The sequence below is a fragment of the Triturus cristatus genome, chromosome 10 (genome assembly GCF_964204655.1).
Source record: "Triturus cristatus chromosome 10, aTriCri1.1, whole genome shotgun sequence".
In the NCBI taxonomy this organism is placed as follows: Eukaryota; Metazoa; Chordata; class Amphibia; order Caudata; family Salamandridae; genus Triturus; species Triturus cristatus.
Genome location: NC_140593.1, coordinates 663,757,237 through 663,782,229, shown reverse-complemented (window position 1 = coordinate 663,782,229; position 24,993 = coordinate 663,757,237).

The following is a 24,993-nucleotide window of genomic DNA, read 5'->3' as shown; positions in this document are numbered from 1 at the left end:
TTTTTAAGGCCGCAGAGTGAGTAAATTGGCCATTTTCATTTACTTTTACCCATTTCTCAAATCTTGTGTTTAGGGCCCCTGGAAGCTTGAAAATCACTTTAAACATCTAATCTTATCTCTAAAAGTGATTTTCCACGTACAAATGTGAATTGTAGTTCAAAGACGCAACATTTGAAAATGGACCATTTTTTTCGTTTCTGAAGCATGTCGTAAGGGGGGTGGTTATCTCTTTCATCAAAAATCTGGCGTTTTTCATTGAACAATAAAGGCCTCCAAATGTTATTTAATTCACTTCCCGTGGAGTAGAAATACTTTTTAAGGCCGCAGTGAGTAAATTGGCCATTTTCATTCACTTTTACCCATTCCTCAAATCTTGTGTTTAAGGCCCCTGGAAGCATGAAAATCACTTTAAACATCTCATTTTTTCTTTAAAAGTGATTTTCCACGTACAAATGTGAATTGTAGTTCAAAGAGGCAACATTTGAAAACGGACCATTTTTTTCGTTTCTGAAGCATGTCGTAAGGGGGGTGGTTATCTCTTTCACCAAAAATCGGGCGTTTTTGATTGAACAGTAAAGGCCTCCAAATGTTATTTTATTCACTTCCAGTGGAGTAGAAACACTTTTTAAGGCCGCAGAGTGAGTAAATTGGCCATTTTCATTCACTTTTACCCATTCCAAAAATCTTGTGTTTAAGACCCCTGGATGCATGAAAATCACTTTAAACATATCCTTTTATCTCTAAAAGTGATAATCCACATACAAATGTGAATTGTAGTTCAAAGATGCAACATTTGAAAATGAACCATTATTTTCGTTTCTGAAGCATGTCGTAAGGGGGGGTGGTTATCTCTTTCATCAAAAATCTGGCGTTTTTGATTGAACAATACAGGCCTCCAAATGTTATTTAATTCACTTCCCGTGGAGGAGAAACACTTTTTAAGGCCTCAGAATGAGTAAATTGGCCATTTCCATTCACTTTTACCCATTCCTCAAATCTTGTGTTTAAGGCCCCTGGAAGCATGAAAATCACTTTAAACATATCATTTTATCTTTAAAAGTGATTTTCCACATACAAATGTGAATTGTAGTTCAAAGAGGCAACATTTGAAAATGGACCAGTTTTTTTAGTTTCTGAAGCATGTCGTAAGGGGGGGTGGTTATCTCTTTCATCAAAAATCGGGTGTTTTTGATTGAACAATAAAGGCCTACAAATGTTATTTAATTCGCTTCCCGTGGAGGAGAAACACTTTTTAAGGCCGCAGAGTGAGTAAATTGGCCAGTTTCATTCACTTTTACCCATTCCTCAAATCTTGTGTTTAAGGCCCCTGGAAGCATGAAAATCACTTTAAACGTCTCATTTTTTCTTTAAAAGTGATTTTCCACGTACAAATGTGAATTGTAGTTCAAAGAGGCAACATTTGAAAACGGACCATTTTTTTCGTTTCTGAAGCATGTCGTAAGGGGGGGTGGTTATCTCTTTTACCAAAAAATGGGCGTTTTTGATTGAACAATAAAGGCCTACAAATGTTATTTAATTCACTTCCCGTGGAGGAGAAACACTTTTTAAGGCCTCAGAATGAGTAAATTGGCCATTTCCATTCACTTTTACCCATTCCTCAAATCTTGTGTTTAAGGCCCCTGGAAGCATGAAAATCTCTTTAAACATCTCATTTTATCTTTAAAAGTGATTTTCCACATACAAATGTGAATTGTAGTTCAAAGAGGCAACATTTGAAAATGGACCATTTTTTTCGTTTATGAAGCATGTCGTAAGGGGGGGTGGTTATCTCTTTTATCAAAAATCGGGCGTTTTTGATTGAACAATAAAGGCCTACAAATGTTATTTAATTTGCTTCCTGTGGAGTAGAAATACTTTTTAAGGCCACAGTGAGTAAATTGGCCATTTTCATTCACTTTTACCCATTCCTCAAATCTTGTGTTTAAGGCCCCTGGAAGCATGAAAATCACTTTAAACATCTCATTTTATCTTTAAAAGTGATTTTCCACATACAAATGTGAATTGTAGTTCAAAGAGGCAACATTTGAAAATGGACCATTTTTTTCGTTTCTGAAGCATGTCGTAAGGGGGGGTGGTTATCTCTTTCATCAAAAATCAGGCGTTTTTGATTGAACAATAAAGGCCTACAAATGTTATTTAATTCGCTTCCCGTGGAGTAGAAATACTTTTTAAGGCCGCAGAGTGAGTAAATTGGCCATTTTCATTCACTTTTACCCTTTCCTCAAATCTTGTGTTTAAGGCCCCTGGAAGCATGAAAATCACTTTAAACATCTCATTCTTTCTTTAAAAGTGATTTTCCACGTACAAATGTGAATTGTAGTTCAAAGAGGCAACATTTGAAAACGGACCATTTTTTTCGTTTCTGAAGCATGTCGTAAGGGGGGTGGTTATCTCTTTCACCAAAAAATGGGCGTTTTTGATTGAACAATAAAGGCCTACAAATGTTATTTAATTCGCTTCCCGTGGAGTAGAAACACTTTTTAAGGCCGCAGAGTGAGTAAATTGGCCATTTTCATTCACTTTTACCCATTCCTCAAATCTTGTGTTTAAGGCCCCTGGAAGCGTGAAAATCACTTTAAACATCTCATTTTTTCTTTAAAAGTGATTTTCCACGTACAAATGTGAATTGTAGTTCAAAGAGGCAACATTTGAAAACGGACCATTTTTTTCGTTTCTGAAGCATGTCGTAAGGGGGGGGTGGTTATCTCTTTCACCAAAAAATGGGCGTTTTTGATTGAACAATAAAGGCCTCCAAATGTTATTTTATTCACTTCCCGTGGAGTAGAAACACTTTTTAAGGCCGCAGAGTGAGTAAATTGGCCATTTTCATTCACTTTTACCCATTCCAAAAATCTTGTGTTTAAGGCCCCTGGAAGCATGAAAATCACTTTAAACATATCATTTTATCTCTAAAAGTGATAATCCACATACAAATGTGAATTGTAGTTCAAAGATGCAACATTTGAAAATGAACCATTTTTTTGTTTCTGAAGCATGTCGTAAGGGGGGGGTGGTTATCTCTTTCATCAAAAATCGGGCATTTTTGATTGAACAATAAAGGCCTACAAATGTTATTTAATTCACTTTCTGGGGTGGAGAAAAACTTTTTAAGGCCTCAGAGTGAATAAATTGGCCATTTTCATTCACATTTTCCCATTCCTCAAATCTTGTGTTTAGGGCCCGGGGAAGCTTGAAAATCACTTCAAACATCTAATCTTATCTCTAAAAGTGATTTTCCACGTACAAATGTGAATTGTAGTTCAAAGACGCAACATTTGAAAATGGACCATTTTTTTCGTTTCTGAAGCATGTCGTAAGGGGGGTGGTTATCTCTTTCATCAAAAATCTGGCGTTTTTCATTGAACAATAAAGGCCTCCAAATGTTATTTAATTCACTTCCCGTGGGGTAGAAATACTTTTTAAGGCCGCAGTGAGTAAATTGGCCATTTTCATTCACTTTTACCCATTCCTCAAATCTTGTGTTTAAGGCCCCTGGAAGCATGAAAATCACTTTAAACATCTCATTTTATCTTTAAAAGTGATTTTCCACATACAAATGTGAATTGTAGTTCAAAGAGGCAACATTTGAAAATGGACCATTTTTTTCGTTTCTGAAGCATGTCGTAAGGGGGGGTGGTTATCTCTTTCATCAAAAATCAGGCGTTTTTGATTGAACAATAAAGGCCTACAAATGTTATTTAATTCGCTTCCCGTGGAGTAGAAATACTTTTTAAGGCCGCAGAGTGAGTAAATTGGCCATTTTCATTCACTTTTACCCATTCCTCAAATCTTGTGTTTAAGGCCCCTGGAAGCATGAAAATCACTTTAAACATCTCATTCTTTCTTTAAAAGTGATTTTCCACGTACAAATGTGAATTGTAGTTCAAAGAGGCAACATTTGAAAACTGACCATTTTTTTCGTTTCTGAAGCATGTCGTAAGGGGGGTGGTTATCTCTTTCACCAAAAATCGGGCGTTTTTGATTGAACAATAAAGGCCTCCAAATGTTATTTTATTCACTTCCAGTGGAGTAGAAACACTTTTTAAGGCTGCAGAGTGAGTAAATTGGCCATTTTCATTCACTTTTACCCATTACAAAAATCTTGTGTTTAAGACCCCTGGACGCATGAAAATCACTTTAAACATATCCTTTTATCTCTAAAAGTGATAATCCACATACAAATGTGAATTGTAGTTTAAAGATGCAACATTTGAAAATGAACCATTATTTTCTTTTCTGAAGCATGTCGTAAGGGGGGGTGGTTATCTCTTTCATCAAAAATCTGGCGTTTTTGATTGAACAATACAGGCCTCCAAATGTTATTTAATTCACTTCCCGTGGAGGAGAAACACTTTTTAAGGCCTCAGAATGAGTAAATTGGCCATTTCCATTCACTTTTACCCATTCCTCAAATCTTGTGTTTAAGGCCCCTGGAAGCATGAAAATCACTTTAAACATATCATTTTATCTTTAAAAGTGATTTTCCACATACAAATGTGAATTGTAGTTCAAAGAGGCAACATTTGAAAATGGACCAGTTTTTTTAGTTTCTGAAGCATGTCGTAAGGGGGGGTGGTTATCTCTTTCATCAAAAATCGGGCGTTTTTGATTGAACAATAAAGGCCTACAAATGTTATTTAATTTGCTTCCCGTGGAGTAGAAATACTTTTTAAGGCCGCAGTGAGTAAATTGGGCATTTTCATTCACTTTTACCCATTCCTCAAATCTTGTGTTTAAGGCCCCTGGAAGCATGAAAATCACTTTAAACATCTCATTTTTTCTTTAAAAGTGATTTTCCACGTACAAATGTGAATTGTAGTTCAAAGAGGCAACATTTGAAAACGGACCATTTTTTTCGTTTCTGAAGCATGTCGTAAGGGGGGGGTGGTTATCTCTTTCACCAAAAAATGGGCGTTTTTGATTGAACAATAAAGGCCTCCAAATGTTATTTTATTCACTTCCCGTGGAGTAGAAACACTTTTTAAGGCCGCAGAGTGAGTAAATTGGCCATTTTCATTCACATTTTCCCATTCCTCAAATCTTGTGTTTAGGGCCCGGGGAAGCTTGAAAATCACTTCAAACATCTAATTTTATCTCTAAAAGTGATTATCCACGTAAAAATGTGAATTGTAGTTCAAAGACGCAACATTTGAAAATGGACCATTTTTTTCGTTTCTGAAGCATGTCGTAAGGGGGGGTGGTTATCTCTTTCGTTAAAAATCTGGCGTTTTCGCTTGAACAATAAAGACCTCCAAATGTATTTTATTCACTTACCGTGGAGGAGAAAAACTTTTTAAGGCCGCAGAGTGAGTAAATTGGCCATTTTCATTTACTTTTACCCATTTCTCAAATCTTGTGTTTAGGGCCCCTGGAAGCTTGAAAATCACTTTAAACATCTAATCTTATCTCTAAAAGTGATTTTCCACGTACAAATGTGAATTGTAGTTCAAAGACGCAACATTTGAAAATGGACCATTTTTTCCGTTTCTGAAGCATGTCGTAAGGGGGGTGGTTATCTCTTTCATCAAAAATCTGGCGTTTTTCATTGAACAATAAAGGCCTACAAATGTTATTTAATGTGCTTCCCGTGGAGTAGAAATACTTTTTAAGGCCGCAGTGAGTAAATTGGCCATTTTCATTCACTTTTACCCATTCCTCAAATCTTGTGTTTAAGGCCCCTGGAAGCATGAAAATCACTTTAAACATCTCATTTTTTCTTTAAAAGTGATTTTCCACGTACAAATGTGAATTGTAGTTCAAAGAGGCAACATTTGAAAACGGACCATTTTTTTTGTTTCTGAAGCATGTCGTAGGGGGGGTGGTTATCTCTTTCGTCAAAAATCTGGCGTTTTCGCTTGAACAATAAAGACCTCCAAATGTTATTTTATTCACTTACCGTGGAGGAGAAAAACTTTTTAAGGCCGCAGAGTGAGTAAATTGGCCAGTTTCATTCACTTTTACCCATTCCTCAAATCTTGTGTTTAAGGCCCCTGGAAGCATGAAAATCACTTTAAACGTCTCATTTTTTCTTTAAAAGTGATTTTCCACGTACAAATGTGAATTGTAGTTCAAAGAGGCAACATTTGAAAACGGACCATTTTTTTCATTTCTGAAGCATGTCGTAAGGGGGGGTGGTTATCTCTTTTACCAAAAAATGGGCGTTTTTGATTGAACAATAAAGGCCTACAAATGTTATTTAATTCACTTCCCGTGGAGGAGAAACACTTTTTAAGGCCTCAGAATGAGTAAATTGGCCATTTCCATTCACTTTTACCCATTCCTCAAATCTTGTGTTTAAGGCCCCTGGAAGCATGAAAATCTCTTTAAACATCTCATTTTATCTTTAAAAGTGATTTTCCACATACAAATGTGAATTGTAGTTCAAAGAGGCAACATTTGAAAATGGACCATTTTTTTCGTTTATGAAGCATGTCGTAAGGGGGGGTGGTTATCTCTTTTATCAAAAATCGGGCGTTTTTGATTGAACAATAAAGGCCTACAAATGTTATTTAATTTGCTTCCTGTGGAGTAGAAATACTTTTTAAGGCCACAGTGAGTAAATTGGCCATTTTCATTCACTTTTACCCATTCCTCAAATCTTGTGTTTAAGGCCCCTGGAAGCATGAAAATCACTTTAAACATCTCATTCTTTCTTTAAAAGTGATTTTCCACGTACAAATGTGAATTGTAGTTCAAAGAGGCAACATTTGAAAACGGACCATTTTTTTCGTTTCTGAAGCATGTCGTAAGGGGGGGTGGTTATCTCTTTCACCAAAAAATAGGCATTTTTGATTGAACAATAAAGGCCTACAAATGTTATTTAATTCGCTTCCCGTGGAGTAGAAACACTTTTTAAGGCCGCAGAGTGAGTAAATTGGCCATTTTCATTCACTTTTACCCATTCCTCAAATCTTGTGTTTAAGGCCCCTGGAAGCATGAAAATCACTTTAAACATCTCATTTTTTCTTTAAAAGTGATTTTCCACGTACAAATGTGAATTGTAGTTCAAAGAGGCAACATTTGAAAACGGACCATTTTTTTCGTTTCTGAAGCATGTCGTAAGGGGGGGGTGGTTATCTCTTTCACCAAAAAATGGGCGTTTTTGATTGAACAATAAAGGCCTCCAAATGTTATTTTATTCACTTCCCGTGGAGTAGAAACACTTTTTAAGGCCGCAGAGTGAGTAAATTGGCCATTTTCATTCACTTTTACCCATTCCAAAAATCTTGTGTTTAAGGCCCCTGGAAGCATGAAAATCACTTTAAACATATAATTTTATCTCTAAAAGTGATAATCCACATACAAATGTGAATTGTAGTTCAAAGATGCAACATTTGAAAATGAACCATTTTTTTGTTTCTGAAGCATGTCGTAAGGGGGGGTGGTTATCTCTTTCATCAAAAATCGGGCATTTTTGATTGAACAATAAAGGCCTACAAATGTTATTTAATTCACTTTCTGGGGTGGAGAAAAACTTTTTAAGGCCTCAGAGTGAATAAATTGGCCATTTTCATTCACATTTTCCCATTCCTCAAATCTTGTGTTTAGGGCCCGGGGAAGCTTGAAAATCACTTCAAACATCTAATGTTATCTCTAAAAGTGATTATCCACGTAAAAATGTGAATTGTAGTTCAAAGACGCAACATTTGAAAATGGACCATTTTTTTCGTTTCTGAAGCATGTCGTAGGGGGGGTGGTTATCTCTTTCGTCAAAAATCTGGCGTTTTCGCTTGAACAATAAAGACCTCCAAATGTTATTTTATTCACTTACCGTGGAGGAGAAAAACTTTTTAAGGCCGCAGAGTGAGTAAATTGGCCATTTTCATTTACTTTTACCCATTTCTCAAATCTTGTGTTTAGGGCCCCTGGAAGCTTGAAAATCACTTTAAACATCTAATCTTATCTCTAAAAGTGATTTTCCACGTACAAATGTGAATTGTAGTTCAAAGACGCAACATTTGAAAATGGACCATTTTTTTCGTTTCTGAAGCATGTCGTAAGGGGGTGGTTATCTCTTTCATCAAAAATCTGGCGTTTTTCATTGAACAATAAAGGCCTCCAAATGTTATTTAATTCACTTCCCGTGGAGTAGAAATACTTTTTAAGGCCGCAGTGAGTAAATTGGCCATTTTCATTCACTTTTACCCATTCCTCAAATCTTGTGTTTAAGGCCCCTGGAAGCATGAAAATCACTTAAAACATATCATTTTATCTTTAAAAGTGATTTTCCACATACAAATGTGAATTGTAGTTCAAAGAGGCAACATTTGAAAATGGACCAGTTTTTTTAGTTTCTGAAGCACGTCGTAAGGGGGGGTGGTTATCTCTTTCATCAAAAATCGGGTGTTTTTGATTGAACAATAAAGGCCTACAAATGTTATTTAATTTGCTTCCTGTGGAGGAGAAACACTTTTTAAGGCCGCAGAGTGAGTAAATTGGCCAGTTTCATTCACTTTTACCCATTCCTCAAATCTTGTGTTTAAGGCCCCTGGAAGCATGAAAATCACTTTAAACGTCTCATTTTTTCTTTAAAAGTGATTTTCCACGTACAAATGTGAATTGTAGTTCAAAGAGGCAACATTTGAAAACGGACCATTTTTTTCGTTTCTGAAGCATGTCGTAAGGGGGGGTGGTTATCTCTTTTACCAAAAAATGGGCGTTTTTGATTGAACAATAAAGGCCTACAAATGTTATTTAATTCACTTCCCGTGGAGTAGAAATACTTTTTAAGGCCGCAGAGTGAGTAAATTGGCCATTTTCATTCACTTTTACCCATTCCTCAAATCTTGTGTTTAAGGCCCCTGGAAGCATGAAAATCACTTTAAACATCTCATTCTTTCTTTAAAAGTGATTTTCCACGTACAAATGTGAATTGTAGTTCAAAGAGGCAACATTTGAAAACGGACCATTTTTTTCGTTTCTGAAGCATGTCGTAAGGGGGGGTGGTTATCTCTTTCACCAAAAAATGGGCGTTTTTGATTGAACAATAAAGGCCTACAAATGTTATTTAATTCGCTTCCCGTGGAGTAGAAACACTTTTTAAGGCCGCAGAGTGAGTAAATTGGCCATTTTCATTCACTTTTACCCATTCCTCAAATCTTGTGTTTAAGGCCCCTGGAAGCATGAAAATCACTTTAAACATCTCATTTTTTCTTTAAAAGTGATTTTCCACGTACAAATGTGAATTGTAGTTCAAAGAGGCAACATTTGAAAACGGACCATTTTTTTCGTTTCTGAAGCATGTCGTAAGGGGGGGGTGGTTATCTCTTTCACCAAAAAATGGGCGTTTTTGATTGAACAATAAAGGCCTCCAAATGTTATTTTATTCACTTCCAGTGGAGTAGAAACACTTTTTAAGGCCGCAGAGTGAGTAAATTGGCCATTTTCATTCACTTTTACCCATTCCAAAAATCTTGTGTTTAAGGCCCCTGGAAGCATGAAAATCACTTTAAACATATCTTTTTATCTCTAAAAGTGATAATCCACATACAAATGTGAATTGTAGTTCAAAGATGCAACATTTGAAAATGAACCATTTTTTTGTTTCTGAAGCATGTCGTAAGGGGGGGTGGTTATCTCTTTCATCAAAAATCGGGCATTTTTGATTGAACAATAAAGGCCTACAAATGTTATTTAATTCACTTTCTGGGGTGGAGAAAAACTTTTTAAGGCCTCAGAGTGAATAAATTGGCCATTTTCATTCACATTTTCCCATTCCTCAAATCTTGTGTTTAGGGCCCGGGGAAGCTTGAAAATCACTTCAAACATCTAATTTTATCTCTAAAAGTGATTATCCACGTAAAAATGTGAATTGTAGTTCAAAGACGCAACATTTGAAAATGGACCATTTTTTTCGTTTCTGAAGCATGTCGTAGGGGGGGTGGTTATCTCTTTCGTCAAAAATCTGGCGTTTTCGCTTGAACAATAAAGACCTCCAAATGTTATTTTATTCACTTACCGTGGAGGAGAAAAACTTTTTAAGGCCGCAGAGTGAGTAAATTGGCCATTTTCATTTACTTTTACCCATTTCTCAAATCTTGTGTTTAGGGCCCCTGGAAGCTTGAAAATCACTTTAAACATCTAATCTTATCTCTAAAAGTGATTTTCCACGTACAAATGTGAATTGTAGTTCAAAGACGCAACATTTGAAAATGGACCATTTTTTTCGTTTCTGAAGCATGTCGTAAGGGGGGTGGTTATCTCTTTCATCAAAAATCGGGCGTTTTTGATTGAACAATAAAGGCCTACAAATGTTATTTAATTTGCTTCCCGTGGAGTAGAAATACTTTTTAAGGCCGCAGTGAGTAAATTGGCCATTTTCATTCACTTTTACCCATTCCTCAAATCTTGTGTTTAAGGCCCCTGGAAGCATGAAAATCACTTTAAACATCTCATTTTTTCTTTAAAAGTGATTTTCCACGTACAAATGTGAATTGTAGTTCAAAGAGGCAACATTTGAAAACGGACCATTTTTTTCGTTTCTGAAGCATGTCGTAAGGGGGGTGGTTATCTCTTTCACCAAAAATCGGGCGTTTTTGATTGAACAATAAAGGCCTCCAAATGTTATTTTATTCACTTCCAGTGGAGTAGAAACACTTTTTAAGGCTGCAGAGTGAGTAAATTGGCCATTTTCATTCACTTTTACCCATTCCAAAAATCTTGTGTTTAAGACCCCTGGACGCATGAAAATCACTTTAAACATATCCTTTTATCTCTAAAAGTGATAATCCACATACAAATGTGAATTGTAGTTTAAAGATGCAACATTTGAAAATGAACCATTATTTTCGTTTCTGAAGCATGTCGTAAGGGGGGGTGGTTATCTCTTTCATCAAAAATCTGGCGTTTTTGATTGAACAATACAGGCCTCCAAATGTTATTTAATTCACTTCCCGTGGAGGAGAAACACTTTTTAAGGCCTCAGAATGAGTAAATTGGCCATTTCCATTCACTTTTACCCATTCCTCAAATCTTGTGTTTAAGGCCCCTGGAAGCATGAAAATCACTTTAAACATATCATTTTATCTTTAAAAGTGATTTTCCACATACAAATGTGAATTGTAGTTCAAAGAGGCAACATTTGAAAATGGACCAGTTTTTTTAGTTTCTGAAGCATGTCGTAAGGGGGGGTGGTTATCTCTTTCATCAAAAATCGGGCGTTTTTGATTGAACAATAAAGGCCTACAAATGTTATTTAATTCGCTTCCCGTGGAGGAGAAACACTTTTTAAGGCCGCAGAGTGAGTAAATTGGCCAGTTTCATTCACTTTTACCCATTCCTCAAATCTTGTGTTTAAGGCCCCTGGAAGCATGAAAATCACTTTAAACGTCTCATTTTTTCTTTAAAAGTGATTTTCCAAGTACAAATGTGAATTGTAGTTCAAAGAGGCAACATTTGAAAACGGACCATTTTTTTCGTTTCTGAAGCATGTCGTAAGGGGGGGGTGGTTATCCCTTTCACCAAAAAATGGGCGTTTTTGATTGAACAATAAAGGCCTACAAATGTTATTTAATTCACTTCCCGTGGAGGAGAAACACTTTTTAAGGCCTCAGAATGAGTAAATTGGCCATTTCCATTCACTTTTACCCATTCCTCAAATCTTGTGTTTAAGGCCCCTGGAAGCATGAAAATCACTTTAAACATCTCATTTTATCTTTAAAAGTGATTTTCCACATACAAATGTGAATTGTAGTTCAAAGAGGCAACATTTGAAAATAGACCATTTTTTTCGTTTATGAAGCATGTCGTAAGGGGGGGTGGTTATCTCTTTCATCAAAAATCGGGCGTTTTTGATTGAACAATAAAGGCCTACAAATGTTATTTAATTTGCTTCCCGTGGAGTAGAAATACTTTTTAAGGCCGCAGTGAGTAAATTGGGCATTTTCATTCACTTTTACCCATTCCTCAAATCTTGTGTTTAAGGCCCCTGGAAGCATGAAAATCACTTTAAACATCTCATTTTTTCTTTAAAAGTGATTTTCCACGTACAAATGTGAATTGTAGTTCAAAGAGGCAACATTTGAAAACGGACCATTTTTTTCGTTTCTGAAGCATGTCGTAAGGGGGGGTGGTTATCTCTTTCACCAAAAAATGGGCGTTTTTGATTGAACAATAAAGGCCTACAAATGTTATTTAATTCGCTTCCCGTGGAGTAGAAACACTTTTTAAGGCCGCAGAGTGAGTAAATTGGCCATTTTCATTCACTTTTACCCATTCCTCAAATCTTGTGTTTAAGGCCCCTGGAAGCATGAAAATCACTTTAAACATCTCATTTTTTCTTTAAAAGTGATTTTCCACGTACAAATGTGAATTGTAGTTCAAAGAGGCAACATTTGAAAACGGACCATTTTTTTCGTTTCTGAAGCATGTCGTAAGGGGGGGGTGGTTATCTCTTTCACCAAAAAATGGGCGTTTTTGATTGAACAATAAAGGCCTCCAAATGTTATTTTATTCACTTCCCGTGGAGTAGAAACACTTTTTAAGGCCGCAGAGTGAGTAAATTGGCCATTTTCATTCACATTTTCCCATTCCTCAAATCTTGTGTTTAGGGCCCGGGGAAGCTTGAAAATCACTTCAAACATCTAATTTTATCTCTAAAAGTGATTATCCACGTAAAAATGTGAATTGTAGTTCAAAGACGCAACATTTGAAAATGGACCATTTTTTTCGTTTCTGAAGCATGTCGTAAGGGGGGGTGGTTATCTCTTTCGTTAAAAATCTGGCGTATTCGCTTGAACAATAAAGACCTCCAAATGTATTTTATTCACTTACCGTGGAGGAGAAAAACTTTTTAAGGCCGCAGAGTGAGTAAATTGGCCATTTTCATTTACTTTTACCCATTTCTCAAATCTTGTGTTTAGGGCCCCTGGAAGCTTGAAAATCACTTTAAACATCTAATCTTATCTCTAAAAGTGATTTTCCACGTACAAATGTGAATTGTAGTTCAAAGACGCAACATTTGAAAATGGACCATTTTTTCCGTTTCTGAAGCATGTCGTAAGGGGGGTGGTTATCTCTTTCATCAAAAATCTGGCGTTTTTCATTGAACAATAAAGGCCTACAAATGTTATTTAATGTGCTTCCCGTGGAGTAGAAATACTTTTTAAGGCCGCAGTGAGTAAATTGGCCATTTTCATTCACTTTTACCCATTCCTCAAATCTTGTGTTTAAGGCCCCTGGAAGCATGAAAATCACTTTAAACATCTCATTTTTTCTTTAAAAGTGATTTTCCACGTACAAATGTGAATTGTAGTTCAAAGAGGCAACATTTGAAAACGGACCATTTTTTTCGTTTCTGAAGCATGTCGTAAGGGGGGGTGGTTATCTCTTTTACCAAAAAATGGGCGTTTTTGATTGAACAATAAAGGCCTACAAATGTTATTTAATTCACTTCCCGTGGAGGAGAAACACTTTTTAAGGCCTCAGAATGAGTAAATTGGCCATTTCCATTCACTTTTACCCATTCCTCAAATCTTGTGTTTAAGGCCCCTGGAAGCATGAAAATCACTTTAAACATCTCATTTTATCTTTAAAAGTGATTTTCCACATACAAATGTGAATTGTAGTTCAAAGAGGCAACATTTGAAAATGGACCATTTTTTTCGTTTATGAAGCATGTCGTAAGGGGGGGTGGTTATCTCTTTTATCAAAAATCGGGCGTTTTTGATTGAACAATAAAGGCCTACAAATGTTATTTAATTTGCTTCCCGTGGAGTAGAAATACTTTTTAAGGCCACAGTGAGTAAATTGGCCATTTTCATTCACTTTTACCCATTCCTCAAATCTTGTGTTTAAGGCCCCTGGAAGCATGAAAATCACTTTAAACATCTCATTTTATCTTTAAAAGTGATTTTCCACATACAAATGTGAATTGTAGTTCAAAGAGGCAACATTTGAAAATGGACCATTTTTTTCGTTTCTGAAGCATGTCGTAAGGGGGGGTGGTTATCTCTTTCATCAAAAATCAGGCGTTTTTGATTGAACAATAAAGGCCTACAAATGTTATTTAATTCGCTTCCCGTGGAGTAGAAATACTTTTTAAGGCCGCAGAGTGAGTAAATTGGCCATTTTCATTCACTTTTACCCATTCCTCAAATCTTGTGTTTAAGGCCCCTGGAAGCATGAAAATCACTTTAAACATCTCATTCTTTCTTTAAAAGTGATTTTCCACGTACAAATGTGAATTGTAGTTCAAAGAGGCAACATTTGAAAACGGACCATTTTTTTCGTTTATGAAGCATGTCGTAAGGGGGGGTGGTTATCTCTTTCACCAAAAAATGGGCGTTTTTGATTGAACAATAAAGGCCTACAAATGTTATTTAATTCGCTTCCCGTGGAGTAGAAACACTTTTTAAGGCCGCAGAGTGAGTAAATTGGCCATTTTCATTCACTTTTACCCATTCCTCAAATCTTGTGTTTAAGGCCCCTGGAAGCATGAAAATCACTTTAAACATCTCATTTTTTCTTTAAAAGTGATTTTCCACGTACAAATGTGAATTGTAGTTCAAAGAGGCAACATTTGAAAACGGACCATTTTTTTCGTTTCTGAAGCATGTCGTAAGGGGGGGTGGTTATCTCTTTCACCAAAAAATGGGCGTTTTTGATTGAACAATAAAGGCCTCCAAATGTTATTTTATTCACTTCCCGTGGAGTAGAAACACTTTTTAAGGCCGCAGAGTGAGTAAATTGGCCATTTTCATTCACTTTTACCCATTCCAAAAATCTTGTGTTTAAGGCCCCTGGAAGCATGAAAATCACTTTAAACATATCATTTTATCTCTAAAAGTGATAATCCACATACAAATGTGAATTGTAGTTCAAAGATGCAACATTTGAAAATGAACCATTTTTTTGTTTCTGAAGCATGTCGTAAGGGGGGGTGGTTATCTCTTTCATCAAAAATCGGGCATTTTTGATTGAACAATAAAGGCCTACAAATGTTATTTAATTCACTTTCTGGGGTGGAGAAAAACTTTTTAAGGCCTCAGAGTGAATAAATTGGCCATTTTCATTCACATTTTCCCATTCCTCAAATCTTGTGTTTAGGGCCCGGGGAAGCTTGAAAATCACTTCAAACATCTAATTTTATCTCTAAAAGTGATTATCCACGTAAAAATGTGAATTGTAGTTCAAAGACGCAACATTTGAAAATGGACCATTTTTTTCGTTTCTGAAGCATGTCGTAGGGGGGGTGGTTATCTCTTTCGTCAAAAATCTGGCGTTTTCGCTTGAACAATAAAGACCTCCAAATGTTATTTTATTCACTTACCGTGGAGTAGAAAAACTTTTTAAGGCCGCAGAGTGAGTAAATTGGCCATTTTCATTTACTTTTACCCATTTCTCAAATCTTGTGTTTAGGGCCCCTGGAAGCTTGAAAATCACTTTAAACATCTAATCTTATCTCTAAAAGTGATTTTCCACGTACAAATGTGAATTGTAGTTCAAAGACGCAACATTTGAAAATGGACCATTTTTTTCGTTTCTGAAGCATGTCGTAAGGGGGGTGGTTATCTCTTTCATCAAAAATCTGGCGTTTTTCATTGAACAATAAAGGCCTCCAAATGTTATTTAATTCACTTCCCGTGGAGTAGAAATACTTTTTAAGGCCGCAGTGAGTAAATTGGCCATTTTCATTCACTTTTACCCATTCCTCAAATCTTGTGTTTAAGGCCCCTGGAAGCATGAAAATCACTTTAAACATCTCATTTTTTCTTTAAAAGTGATTTTCCACGTACAAATGTGAATTGTAGTTCAAAGAGGCAACATTTGAAAACGGACCATTTTTTTCGTTTCTGAAGCATGTCGTAAGGGGGGTGGTTATCTCTTTCACCAAAAATCGGGCGTTTTTGATTGAACAGTAAAGGCCTCCAAATGTTATTTTATTCACTTCCAGTGGAGTAGAAACACTTTTTAAGGCCGCAGAGTGAGTAAATTGGCCATTTTCATTCACTTTTACCCATTCCAAAAATCTTGTGTTTAAGACCCCTGGATGCATGAAAATCACTTTAAACATATCCTTTTATCTCTAAAAGTGATAATCCACATACAAATGTGAATTGTAGTTCAAAGATGCAACATTTGAAAATGAACCATTATTTTCGTTTCTGAAGCATGTCGTAAGGGGGGGTGGTTATCTCTTTCATCAAAAATCTGGCGTTTTTGATTGAACAATACAGGCCTCCAAATGTTATTTAATTCACTTCCCGTGGAGGAGAAACACTTTTTAAGGCCTCAGAATGAGTAAATTGGCCATTTCCATTCACTTTTACCCATTCCTCAAATCTTGTGTTTAAGGCCCCTGGAAGCATGAAAATCACTTTAAACATATCATTTTATCTTTAAAAGTGATTTTCCACATACAAATGTGAATTGTAGTTCAAAGAGGCAACATTTGAAAATGGACCAGTTTTTTTAGTTTCTGAAGCATGTCGTAAGGGGGGGTGGTTATCTCTTTCATCAAAAATCGGGTGTTTTTGATTGAACAATAAAGGCCTACAAATGTTATTTAATTCGCTTCCCGTGGAGGAGAAACACTTTTTAAGGCCGCAGAGTGAGTAAATTGGCCAGTTTCATTCACTTTTACCCATTCCTCAAATCTTGTGTTTAAGGCCCCTGGAAGCATGAAAATCACTTTAAACGTCTCATTTTTTCTTTAAAAGTGATTTTCCACGTACAAATGTGAATTGTAGTTCAAAGAGGCAACATTTGAAAACGGACCATTTTTTTCGTTTCTGAAGCATGTCGTAAGGGGGGGTGGTTATCTCTTTTACCAAAAAATGGGCGTTTTTGATTGAACAATAAAGGCCTCCAAATGTTATTTAATTCACTTCCCGTGGAGGAGAAACACTTTTTAAGGCCTCAGAATGAGTAAATTGGCCATTTCCATTCACTTTTACCCATTCCTCAAATCTTGTGTTTAAGGCCCCTGGAAGCATGAAAATCTCTTTAAACATCTCATTTTATCTTTAAAAGTGATTTTCCACATACAAATGTGAATTGTAGTTCAAAGAGGCAACATTTGAAAATGGACCATTTTTTTCGTTTATGAAGCATGTCGTAAGGGGGGGTGGTTATCTCTTTTATCAAAAATCGGGCGTTTTTGATTGAACAATAAAGGCCTACAAATGTTATTTAATTTGCTTCCTGTGGAGTAGAAATACTTTTTAAGGCCACAGTGAGTAAATTGGCCATTTTCATTCACTTTTACCCATTCCTCAAATCTTGTGTTTAAGGCCCCTGGAAGCATGAAAATCACTTTAAACATCTCATTTTATCTTTAAAAGTGATTTTCCACATACAAATGTGAATTGTAGTTCAAAGAGGCAACATTTGAAAATGGACCATTTTTTTCGTTTCTGAAGCATGTCGTAAGGGGGGGTGGTTATCTCTTTCATCAAAAATCAGGCGTTTTTGATTGAACAATAAAGGCCTACAAATGTTATTTAATTCGCTTCCCGTGGAGTAGAAATACTTTTTAAGGCCGCAGAGTGAGTAAATTGGCCATTTTCATTCACTTTTACCCTTTCCTCAAATCTTGTGTTTAAGGCCCCTGGAAGCATGAAAATCACTTTAAACATCTCATTCTTTCTTTAAAAGTGATTTTCCACGTACAAATGTGAATTGTAGTTCAAAGAGGCAACATTTGAAAACGGACCATTTTTTTCGTTTCTGAAGCATGTCGTAAGGGGGGGTGGTTATCTCTTTCACCAAAAAATGGGCGTTTTTGATTGAACAATAAAGGCCTACAAATGTTATTTAATTCGCTTCCCGTGGAGTAGAAACACTTTTTAAGGCCGCAGAGTGAGTAAATTGGCCATTTTCATTCACTTTTACCCATTCCTCAAATCTTGTGTTTAAGGCCCCTGGAAGCGTGAAAATCACTTTAAACATCTCATTTTTTCTTTAAAAGTGATTTTCCACGTACAAATGTGAATTGTAGTTCAAAGAGGCAACATTTGAAAACGGACCATTTTTTTCGTTTCTGAAGCATGTCGTAAGGGGGGGGTGGTTATCTCTTTCACCAAAAAATGGGCGTTTTTGATTGAACAATAAAGGCCTCCAAATGTTATTTTATTCACTTCCCGTGGAGTAGAAACACTTTTTAAGGCCGCAGAGTGAGTAAATTGGCCATTTTCATTCACTTTTACCCATTCCAAAAATCTTGTGTTTAAGGCCCCTGGAAGCATGAAAATCACTTTAAACATATCATTTTATCTCTAAAAGTGATAATCCACATACAAATGTGAATTGTAGTTCAAAGATGCAACATTTGAAAATGAACCATTTTTTTGTTTCTGAAGCATGTCGTAAGGGGGGGGGTGGTTATCTCTTTCATCAAAAATCGGGCATTTTTGATTGAACAATAAAGGCCTACAAATGTTATTTAATTCACTTTCTGGGGTGGAGAAAAACTTTTTAAGGCCTCAGAGTGAATAAATTGGCCATTTTCATTCACATTTTCCCATTCCTCAAATCTTGTGTTTAGGGCCCGGGGAAGCTTGAAAATCACTTCAAACATCTAATCTTATCTCTAAAAGTGATTTTCCACGTACAAATGTGAATTGTAGTTCAAAGACGCAACATTTGAAAATGGACCATTTTTTTCGTTTCTGAAGCATGTCGTAAGGGGGGTGGTTATCTCTTTCATCAAAAATCTGGCGTTTTTCATTGAACAATAAAGGCCTCCAAATGTTATTTAATTCACTTCCCGTGGGGTAGAAATACTTTTTAAGGCCGCAGTGAGTAAATTGGCCATTTTCATTCACTTTTACCCATTCCTCAAATCTTGTGTTTAAGGCCCCTGGAAGCATGAAAATCACTTTAAACATCTCATTTTTTCTTTAAAAGTGATTTTCCACGTACAAATGTGAATTTTAGTTCAAAGAGGCAACATTTGAAAACGGACCATTTTTTTCGTTTCTGAAGCATGTCGTAAGGGGGGTGGTTATCTCTTTCACCAAAAATCGGGCGTTTTTGATTGAACAATAAAGGCCTCCAAATGTTATTTTATTCACTTCCAGTGGAGTAGAAACACTTTTTAAGGCCGCAGAGTGAGTAAATTGGCCATTTTCATTCACTTTTACCCATTCCAAAAATCTTGTGTTTAAGACCCCTGGATGCATGAAAATCACTTTAAACATATCCTTTTATCTCTAAAAGTGATAATCCACATACAAATGTGAATTGTAATTCAAAGATGCAACATTTGAAAATGAACCATTATTTTCGTTTCTGAAGCATGTCGTAAGGGGGGGTGGTTATCTCTTTCATCAAAAATCTGGCGTTTTTGATTGAACAATACAGGCCTCCAAATGTTATTTAATTCACTTCCCGTGGAGGAGAAACACTTTTTAAGGCCTCAGAATGAGTAAATTGGCCATTTCCATTCACTTTTACCCATTCCTCAAATCTTGTGTTTAAGGCCCCTGGAAGCATGAAAATCACTTTAAACATATCATTTTATCTTTAAAAGTGATTTTCCACATACAAATGTGAATTGTAGTTCAAAGAGGCAACATTTGAAAACGGACCATTTTTTTCGTTTCTGAAGCATGTCGTAAGGGGGGGTGGTTATCTCTTTTACCAAAAAATGGGCGTTTTTGATTGAACAATAAAGGCCTACAAATGTTATTTAATTCACTTCCCGTGGAGGAGAAACACTTTTTAAGGCCTCAGAATGAGTAAATTGGCCATTTCCATTCACTTTTACCCATTCCTCAAATCTTGTGTTTAAGGCCCCTGGAAGCATGAAAATCTCTTTAAACATCTCATTTTATCTTTAAAAGTGATTTTCCACATACAAATGTGAATTGTAGTTCAAAGAGGCAACATTTGAAAATGGACCATTTTTTTCGTTTATGAAGCATGTCGTAAGGGGGGGTGGTTATCTCTTTTATCAAAAATCGGGCGTTTTTGATTGAACAATAAAGGCCTACAAATGTTATTTAATTTGCTTCCCGTGGAGTAGAAATACTTTTTAAGGCCACAGTGAGTAAATTGGCCATTTTCATTCACTTTTACCCATTCCTCAAATCTTGTGTTTAAGGCCCCTGGAAGCATGAAAATCACTTTAAACATCTCATTTTATCTTTAAAAGTGATTTTCCACATACAAATGTGAATTGTAGTTCAAAGAGGCAACATTTGAAAATGGACCATTTTTTTCGTTTCTGAAGCATGTCGTAAGGGGGGGTGGTTATCTCTTTCATCAAAAATCAGGCGTTTTTGATTGAACAATAAAGGCCTACAAATGTTATTTAATTCGCTTCCCGTGGAGTAGAAATACTTTTTAAGGCCGCAGAGTGAGTAAATTGGCCATTTTCATTCACTTTTACCCATTCCTCAAATCTTGTGTTTAAGGCCCCTGGAAGCATGAAAATCACTTTAAACATCTCATTCTTTCTTTAAAAGTGATTTTCCACGTACAAATGTGAATTGTAGTTCAAAGAGGCAACATTTGAAAACTGACCATTTTTTTCGTTTCTGAAGCATGTCGTAAGGGGGGTGGTTATCTCTTTCACCAAAAATCGGGCGTTTTTGATTGAACAATAAAGGCCTCCAAATGTTATTTTATTCACTTCCAGTGGAGTAGAAACACTTTTTAAGGCTGCAGAGTGAGTAAATTGGCCATTTTCATTCACTTTTACCCATTACAAAAATCTTGTGTTTAAGACCCCTGGAAGCATGAAAATCACTTTAAACATATCCTTTTATCTCTAAAAGTGATAATCCACATACAAATGTGAATTGTAGTTTAAAGATGCAACATTTGAAAATGAACCATTATTTTCGTTTCTGAAGCATGTCGTAAGGGGGGGTGGTTATCTCTTTCATCAAAAATCTGGCGTTTTTGATTGAACAATACAGGCCTCCAAATGTTATTTAATTCACTTCCCGTGGAGGAGAAACACTTTTTAAGGCCTCAGAATGAGTAAATTGGCCATTTCCATTCACTTTTACCCATTCCTCAAATCTTGTGTTTAAGGCCCCTGGAAGCATGAAAATCACTTTAAACATATCATTTTATCTTTAAAAGTGATTTTCCACATACAAATGTGAATTGTAGTTCAAAGAGGCAACATTTGAAAATGGACCAGTTTTTTTAGTTTCTGAAGCATGTCGTAAGGGGGGGTGGTTATCTCTTTCATCAAAAATCGGGCGTTTTTGATTGAACAATAAAGGCCTACAAATGTTATTTAATTTGCTTCCCGTGGAGTAGAAATACTTTTTAAGGCCGCAGTGAGTAAATTGGGCATTTTCATTCACTTTTACCCATTCCTCAAATCTTGTGTTTAAGGCCCCTGGAAGCATGAAAATCACTTTAAACATCTCATTTTTTCTTTAAAAGTGATTTTCCACGTACAAATGTGAATTGTAGTTCAAAGAGGCAACATTTGAAAACGGACCATTTTTTTCGTTTCTGAAGCATGTCGTAAGGGGGGGGTGGTTATCTCTTTCACCAAAAAATGGGCGTTTTTGATTGAACAATAAAGGCCTCCAAATGTTATTTTATTCACTTCCCGTGGAGTAGAAACACTTTTTAAGGCCGCAGAGTGAGTAAATTGGCCATTTTCATTCACATTTTCCCATTCCTCAAATCTTGTGTTTAGGGCCCGGGGAAGCTTGAAAATCACTTCAAACATCTAATTTTATCTCTAAAAGTGATTATCCACGTAAAAATGTGAATTGTAGTTCAAAGACGCAACATTTGAAAATGGACCATTTTTTTCGTTTCTGAAGCATGTCGTAAGGGGGGGTGGTTATCTCTTTCGTTAAAAATCTGGCGTTTTTGCTTGAACAATAAAGACCTCCAAATGTATTTTATTCACTTACCGTGGAGGAGAAAAACTTTTTAAGGCCGCAGAGTGAGTAAATTGGCCATTTTCATTTACTTTTACCCATTTCTCAAATCTTGTGTTTAGGGCCCCTGGAAGCTTGAAAATCACTTTAAACATCTAATCTTATCTCTAAAAGTGATTTTCCACGTACAAATGTGAATTGTAGTTCAAAGACGCAACATTTGAAAATGGACCATTTTTTCCGTTTCTGAAGCATGTCGTAAGGGGGGTGGTTATCTCTTTCATCAAAAATCTGGCGTTTTTCATTGAACAATAAAGGCCTACAAATGTTATTTAATGTGCTTCCCGTGGAGTAGAAATACTTTTTAAGGCCGCAGTGAGTAAATTGGCCATTTTCATTCACTTTTACCCATTCCTCAAATCTTGTGTTTAAGGCCCCTGGAAGCATGAAAATCACTTTAAACATCTCATTTTTTCTTTAAAAGTGATTTTCCACGTACAAATGTGAATTGTAGTTCAAAGAGGCAACATTTGAAAACGGACCATTTTTTTTGTTTCTGAAGCATGTCGTAGGGGGGGTGGTTATCTCTTTCGTCAAAAATCTGGCGTTTTCGCTTGAACAATAAAGACCTCCAAATGTTATTTTATTCACTTACCGTGGAGGAGAAAAACTTTTTAAGGCCGCAGAGTGAGTAAATTGGCCAGTTTCATTCACTTTTACCCATTCCTCAAATCTTGTGTTTAAGGCCCCTGGAAGCATGAAAATCACTTTAAACGTCTCATTTTTTCTTTAAAAGTGATTTTCCACGTACAAATGTGAATTGTAGTTCAAAGAGGCAACATTTGAAAACGGACCATTTTTTTCATTTCTGAAGCATGTCGTAAGGGGGGGTGGTTATCTCTTTTACCAAAAAATGGGCGTTTTTGATTGAACAATAAAGGCCTACAAATGTTATTTAATTCACTTCCTGTGGAGGAGAAACACTTTTTAAGGCCTCAGAATGAGTAAATTGGCCATTTCCATTCACTTTTACCCATTCCTCAAATCTTGTGTTTAAGGCCCCTGGAAGCATGAAAATCTCTTTAAACATCTCATTTTATCTTTAAAAGTGATTTTCCACATACAAATGTGAATTGTAGTTCAAAGAGGCAACATTTGAAAATGGACCATTTTTTTCGTTTATGAAGCATGTCGTAAGGGGGGGTGGTTATCTCTTTTATCAAAAATCGGGCGTTTTTGATTGAACAATAAAGGCCTACAAATGTTATTTAATTTGCTTCCTGTGGAGTAGAAATACTTTTTAAGGCCACAGTGAGTAAATTGGCCATTTTCATTCACTTTTACCCATTCCTCAAATCTTGTGTTTAAGGCCCCTGGAAGCATGAAAATCACTTTAAACATCTCATTCTTTCTTTAAAAGTGATTTTCCACGTACAAATGTGAATTGTAGTTCAAAGAGGCAACATTTGAAAACGGACCATTTTTTTCGTTTCTGAAGCATGTCGTAAGGGGGGGTGGTTATCTCTTTCACCAAAAAATGGGCATTTTTGATTGAACAATAAAGGCCTACAAATGTTATTTAATTCGCTTCCCGTGGAGTAGAAACACTTTTTAAGGCCGCAGAGTGAGTAAATTGGCCATTTTCATTCACTTTTACCCATTCCTCAAATCTTGTGTTTAAGGCCCCTGGAAGCATGAAAATCACTTTAAACATCTCATTTTTTCTTTAAAAGTGATTTTCCACGTACAAATGTGAATTGTAGTTCAAAGAGGCAACATTTGAAAACGGACCATTTTTTTCGTTTCTGAAGCATGTCGTAAGGGGGGGGTGGTTATCTCTTTCACCAAAAAATGGGCGTTTTTGATTGAACAATAAAGGCCTCCAAATGTTATTTTATTCACTTCCCGTGGAGTAGAAACACTTTTTAAGGCCGCAGAGTGAGTAAATTGGCCATTTTCATTCACTTTTACCCATTCCAAAAATCTTGTGTTTAAGGCCCCTGGAAGCATGAAAATCACTTTAAACATATAATTTTATCTCTAAAAGTGATAATCCACATACAAATGTGAATTGTAGTTCAAAGATGCAACATTTGAAAATGAACCATTTTTTTGTTTCTGAAGCATGTCGTAAGGGGGGGTGGTTATCTCTTTCATCAAAAATCGGGCATTTTTGATTGAACAATAAAGGCCTACAAATGTTATTTAATTCACTTTCTGGGGTGGAGAAAAACTTTTTAAGGCCTCAGAGTGAATAAATTGGCCATTTTCATTCACATTTTCCCATTCCTCAAATCTTGTGTTTAGGGCCCGGGGAAGCTTGAAAATCACTTCAAACATCTAATGTTATCTCTAAAAGTGATTATCCACGTAAAAATGTGAATTGTAGTTCAAAGACGCAACATTTGAAAATGGACCATTTTTTTCGTTTCTGAAGCATGTCGTAGGGGGGGTGGTTATCTCTTTCGTCAAAAATCTGGCGTTTTCGCTTGAACAATAAAGACCTCCAAATGTTATTTTATTCACTTACCGTGGAGGAGAAAAACTTTTTAAGGCCGCAGAGTGAGTAAATTGGCCATTTTCATTTACTTTTACCCATTTCTCAAATCTTGTGTTTAGGGCCCCTGGAAGCTTGAAAATCACTTTAAACATCTAATCTTATCTCTAAAAGTGATTTTCCACGTACAAATGTGAATTGTAGTTCAAAGACGCAACATTTGAAAATGGACCATTTTTTTCGTTTCTGAAGCATGTCGTAAGGGGGTGGTTATCTCTTTCATCAAAAATCTGGCGTTTTTCATTGAACAATAAAGGCCTCCAAATGTTATTTAATTCACTTCCCGTGGAGTAGAAATACTTTTTAAGGCCGCAGTGAGTAAATTGGCCATTTTCATTCACTTTTACCCATTCCTCAAATCTTGTGTTTAAGGCCCCTGGAAGCATGAAAATCACTTTAAACATCTCATTTTTTCTTTAAAAGTGATTTTCCACGTACAAATGTGAATTTTAGTTCAAAGAGGCAACATTTGAAAACGGACCATTTTTTTCGTTTCTGAAGCATGTCGTAAGGGGGGTGGTTATCTCTTTCACCAAAAATCGGGCGTTTTTGATTGAACAATAAAGGCCTCCAAATGTTATTTTATTCACTTCCAGTGGAGTAGAAACACTTTTTAAG